The 6000-nt window shown below is 45.2% G+C and overlaps 1 pseudogene; it reads right to left on the bottom strand.

Annotated features, from left to right (window-relative positions):
• Nucleotides 1-1867: 1867 nt before the first annotated feature.
• Nucleotides 1868-1985, bottom strand: LOC126095782 (5S ribosomal RNA; annotated as a pseudogene).
• Between the last annotated feature and the right edge of the window lie 4015 nt (nucleotides 1986-6000).

Below are 6000 nucleotides of genomic sequence, written 5' to 3'. Positions count from 1 at the left end.
TCAATGATCAATGTTAAAATAAATTTCCAAATATAAACTGATTTATTTCTTTTTATTTAAATTCTCTTTTATATATATATATATCACCGGTTGTCGTATGACTATTAAAACATTATAATTAATGTTAGTCTGGTTGGGAATTTGGTAAGCTAGACTGGATACCTGCTGAAACAGTTGCGCAGTAATGCAAGGTTAACTTTCCCAGACAGCTCACAGCTTTTAAACCGCTTTTATTGTCTATCAGAACCGCTTTCATAACAAATTAATGCAGCAACATTACACTGTCGGTTAAATTTGGCGCCTGTAGCACGTCAACTTCGTGGTGTAGCAATTTTAATGGCCAGTAGTGTAGTTAAGTCGAGACGGAGAATTTCATATGAACACTTCTCGTCTATCAAGCCGGAAGGTAATCTCAAACTAGCCAACAAAAGCCACCCAAGCTACAGAGCATTTGCCCTGCAGGAGATTTTCAATGTCCTTTCCCTGTTTCACGCCACCGGTTAGTCGTTAACATTATTAATTTACACTTTCCCGTGAGGGTAATGAAAGAAGAAAAGGACTTTATAAACGTTTTGCCAAAGCTAATGACTTTTACCATAAATTCGATCCAAAGTTAACCCTTACAAGCGCAATAATTTGGTAGTCAGAAGGGCAGAGAAACAAAACAATTTAATTGTTAATTTTATGCTGTTCAGATTCACAATATTCTGAAAAAAATTAAAAAGCACTAGTTTTACGTTTTCTATGTGAATAATGGATTTCTAATATTCAAGGACAATATTAGGCAGAATCTCATGTGACACACATGTGCAGTAGCTCAGGTTACTGATAAAAGGCAAGTCTCCTGGATCAAAATTTTCTTCGCGTCTTCACCTACGCCATTGTTACGTTGTGAACATACAGGTTGCAAACGTAATCGCGAAAGCGTTACGGAGATGACAGATAAACTCCAGTGGAAGACTCTGCAGGAGAGACGCTCAGTAGCTCGGTACAGGCTTTTGTTGAAGTTTCGAGAACATACCTTCATCGAGGAGTCAAGCAGTATATTGCTCCCTCCTACGTATATCTCGCGAAGAGACCATGAGGATAAAATCAGAGAGATTAGAGCCCACACAGAGGCATACCGACAATATTTCTTTCCACGATCAATACAGGACTGGAATAGAAGGGAGAACCGATAGAGGTACTCAAAGTACCCTCCGCCACACACCGTCAGGTGGCTTGCGGAGTATGGATGTAGATGTAGAATACATAAACGCAGATATTTCTATTGGTGACTGAGGACGGTGTACTGAACGAAATTGCAGGAGTATTTACATCATTTGCAGACTAATACTTGTGGCCACTACAAGTTATATGTTTTCAGATTGGTTAGTGCTTCCAAGAACATGTGTCAAAAGCGAGTCATAATGCTTCTTTCCCCCTGGGCAGCAGGTCAGGTGCTGCATGGACGCAACACGGTAAGTCTATGCTGATAGGTATAGTCCACTTAGTGGTGCAGCATGACCGTGTGGAAAACATAAGGTCGTGAAGTTTGTGACGTGTTTGTGGGAAGACTGTTCGATGCAGAGATAAAACAACCAACACACCGATGTGTGTACATGCTAAGGTAACAAATATAAAAAATATTTGCACTTATACTCCCTTTAAAACGAAACTCCGTTCGAATAGGCCTTGGAAGGCCCAACGGTACCGACCGGCCGCCGTGTCATCCTCAGCCCACAGGCGTCACTGGATATGGATATGGAGGGGCATGTGGTCAGCACACCGCTCTCCCGGCCGTATGTCCAGTTTACGACACCGGAGCCGCCGCTCCTCCATCAAGGAGCTCCTCAGTTTGCCTCACAACGGCTGAGTGCACCCCGTTTGCCAAAAGCGCTCGGCAGACGGGACGGTCACCCATCCAAGTGCTAACCCAGTCCGACAGCGCTTAACTTCGGTGATCTGACGGGAACCGGTGTTGCCACTGCGGCAAGGCCTTTGGCCTTATACTCACTTTACATACTGTAAATAAGAACCGTCAGGCCCATTTTTCTCTGGTGCTTCAGCAGATATTTCCAATTTCGTATCTTCATTGTGTAGCGGGAGCCAGTCCAAACGAATAATTCTTATAACGTCTTTCATGTGACTCCCAGTGTCGACGGAAAGAGTCGGTCGACTTCTCTTTACAAACAAAATGATTTTAAAATCGGAAGTTTACGTGCCCATTCGATGGAGCGGTCCCAGATTAATTTAGTACCATATTTCTTTTATCAATACGTATTAACAGGGACAGTAAAGCTCGAAGAATAACCAAAGCTGGAGCAGTGGCGGCTCTGTCCTGGCGCGCACTGACTGCCACCTTCAAGCATGTAGCGTTATTGAATCGCTGCTGGAGTGCTGTTTATTCTTTGTGTTTTACTATCTACGTGTCCGCCTCCGGTAGCTGAATGGTCAGCGTGACGGGTTGTCAATCCTCTGGGCCCGGGTTCGGTGGTCGTTACTTCCAACAGTTACTACGGACTATGTTGTTAGTGTGTGGTGTACGGTGTATAGGTCCATAACACAATAAATATGCATTTCCGACCACTGGTTCCCTGTCTCCATATAATCGGTTGTCGACCCACTGTCACATGTTTCAGTTTAACCTAAGAGATTTTTGACACGGCGTATAGACAGCGTTAACCATAACTGCACCAACAAACTTTCAGATGTGGTTCAAGTATACCTTCTGAATATTTTGGTACAAGAGACCCGCTGTGTTCGGTGGCTCGTTACGAAATAATAACAGCGACGCACCGTGCACTGCCTTACCCGCTTAAGGATTCCAGCAGTTTGGCATATTACTTCAGCAACTGTGATAATCCTAACAAACTAGGCTCTTCACATGCCTCCAGAAAGTCAAGTTCATTGGTATTGTACCGTCGACATTTTCGCTGTTGTGTACTATTTTCAGTACATTACAGATGGCGGCGTCAAACCAAACGAAATGCAGCAACGCTGTAACGAGCTGCAGTAGATTATGAGTCCCTTAACCAAAATATCCAGAATGTATCCCTGAACAACCTCTGAAAGGAAGGGTGACAGTGGAGTTCTGGTTTACTACACTCATGCTCATAAATTAAGGATAATTACAGAATGTGGTGCCACACAACCTGTCACTAGATAAAACTGGCGCTAATAGCATAGGCACATAGGGAACACACACGACACAGATCTGTAAGTCCACGGTATTGCTGATAAGATGAGAAAACCGTCCAGAAACACATGTGCTACAAAACGCCATTGTTTCCTGCGCATGTACCCCGACATCAATATGGGATATGATCACCACGCACACGTACACAGGCCGCACAACGGGTTGGCATACTCTGGATCAGGTGGTCGAGTAGCTGCTGAGGCATAGCCTCTCATTCTTGCACCAGTGCTTGTCGGAGCTCCTGAAATGTCCTAGGGGTTTGAAGACGTGCAGCGATACGTCGATCGAGAGCATCCCAGACGTGCTCGATGGGGTTTAGGTCTGGAGAACAGGCAGACCACTCCATTCGCCTGATACCTTCTGTTTCAAGGTACTCCTCCACAATGGCAACTCGGTGGGACCGTGAGTTATAATCCATCAGGAGGAAGGTGGGACCCACTGCACGCCTGAAAAGGCGGACATACTGGTGTAAATTACGTCCGATACACCTGACCTGTTACAGTTCCTCTGTCAAAGACATGCAGGGGTGTACGTGCACCAATCACAGTCCCACCCCACGCCATCAAACCAAAACCTCCACACAGGTCCCTTTCAAGGACATCAAGGGATTGGTATCTGGTTCCTGGTCCACGCCAGATGGAAACGTGGCGAGAATCACTGTTCAGACTATACCTGGACTCGTCCGTCAACATAACGTGGGACCACTGTTTCAATGACCATGTACTGTGTTCTTGGCACCAGGCTTTACGGGCTCTCCTATGACCAGGGGTCAGTATAATGAACCTTGCAGGTCTCTGGGCGAATGAACCATGTGTTTGACCAGCCTCCAGTCACCCTAGTATTCTACCCCTCATAACATCATCAATATTTGTCCTTTGAGCCATTTTCAACACACAGTCATCATTAGCACGTCTGAAAACGTCTGCACACTTACTGGCTGCACCGTACTCTGACATGCACCAACACACCTCTGCGTATGTGGACTGCTGCCAGCGCCACCGTGCTACGACCGCAGGTCAAATGCATCGCATGGTCATACTCCTAGGTGATTTAAACCCGCAAACCACCCACCAGAGCGATGTTACACCATGTTTCAGAATTATCCTTAATTTATGAGCATGAGTGTATTTTGTACGTATATATACACAATCTGAGTGTTTTTGTGTAAGAGACTCACAATCTCCTGCGGCTCGTTACAGCGTTGCTGCATTTCTGTTTTGTTTGTCGCCCCCATCTGTAATGTACTGAAAATAGTGCACAACAGTGGAAATGTCGACGGTATAACACCAATGAACTACTTTGGAGGCATGTGAAGAGCCTAGTTTGCGAGATTTTGGTTGATACTCGCACGGATCTGGTGGTTGCTAGGATTATCGCAGTTGCGGAAGTAATAGAATACGCCAGACTCCTGGAATTCTTGAGCATGTAAGGCAGTGCACGGTGTGTCGCTGTTATGACTTCGTAACAAACCATCGGACACCGTGGGTCTATTAATACCGAAATATTTAGAAGGTATCCTTGAACAACCTCTGCAAGATTGTTGGTGGAGTTATGGTTCATACTATATATACAGGGTGTGTTAAAACTTTAAGGTTCAATTGAAACAGGCGATAGTAAGTCGACAACCAACTGTATTGAGACAAGGAAACAATGTGTTGTGTTATGGACATACACACTGTACACTGCAAAACAACAACGTAATTCATAGTGACTGTTGAAAGTGACGACCACCAGTCTCAATGCATGCATGGAAACGATACGTAAAGTTCTGTTGTACAAGGAGACAAGTAGCTTGGAGCCTGGCTAGCAGGTCTTCATCCCTTTCTACGGGGGCTTCGTACACCAACGTCTTGACGTACTCCCATAGGAAAACAGAGGTGAACGCGCTGGCCATGGGACAGGATCCCCCCTTCCAATCCAGCGATGAGGGTAAGTGTTGTTCAGGCGCTGGCGGACATTAACTTCGAAGTGGGCCGGTGCACTCTCGTATTGAAACTACATCCTTTCGTGTACAAGAAGGAGTGGTGTGCGTGCGGCACAAGTTAATGCGCCGGTGCGATAATTGTGGAAGTTACATAACACACGTACTATAAGCTCAGTTGTGTACAGAATGGTTGTTTGGTGGTCAGAGATGTATTTTGTTTATCACCTGCTACCTATTCCAGTGTACAACACATACCTGGAATCTTTGTGAGATGCATTGCGACTGGTAGTCATCACTTTGAACAATTGCTATGAGCTACGTTGATGACATGCGGTGTACGTTGTATATATTCATAACGCAACAAAAATGCATTTCTAACAATTACTTCGCTATTTAAATATAATCTGTTGTGGACCCATCATCACCTGTTTCGATTTGACCCAAATGAGACACGATCCGCCTGGCTTCGCACGGGTAGCCCTACTTATTTATGGCTGGATGACTTGTGTGGCAGAGTGATAATAAATTATATGAACAACTTTCCGCGTCAATCTGCCTATTAGTGGAAACTGTATCAACATCAGCCAGTTCAATCAGTAAATGATGTGGCCTCTTCGAGTCGTGGATTCAGGTAGGCTTTCAGCTGTCCTCTCTCAGTGGAACGGTCTTGGGCAGTTCTCTGCCACGTGCTACCAGCGATCTTCTTGATATCTTTGTCCCATCTGTCCGGTGGTATTGCTCTAGGTGTCCGATGCTCTCTCGGACTCCACTCCAGCTTCGTCCATCTGCTATCTTTTCTTCTCGCAACGTGGCCAGCCCACTGCCATTTCAAGGAGCCTACTGTCTCTAAGATGTCCTTAACCTTCGTCACAGACCGGATGTCAACTGCCCTTTTCCT

Source organism: Schistocerca cancellata, chromosome 8 (genome assembly GCF_023864275.1).
Source record: "Schistocerca cancellata isolate TAMUIC-IGC-003103 chromosome 8, iqSchCanc2.1, whole genome shotgun sequence".
In the NCBI taxonomy this organism is placed as follows: Eukaryota; Metazoa; Arthropoda; class Insecta; order Orthoptera; family Acrididae; genus Schistocerca; species Schistocerca cancellata.
This window is presented reverse-complemented; position numbering and strand designations above follow the sequence as displayed.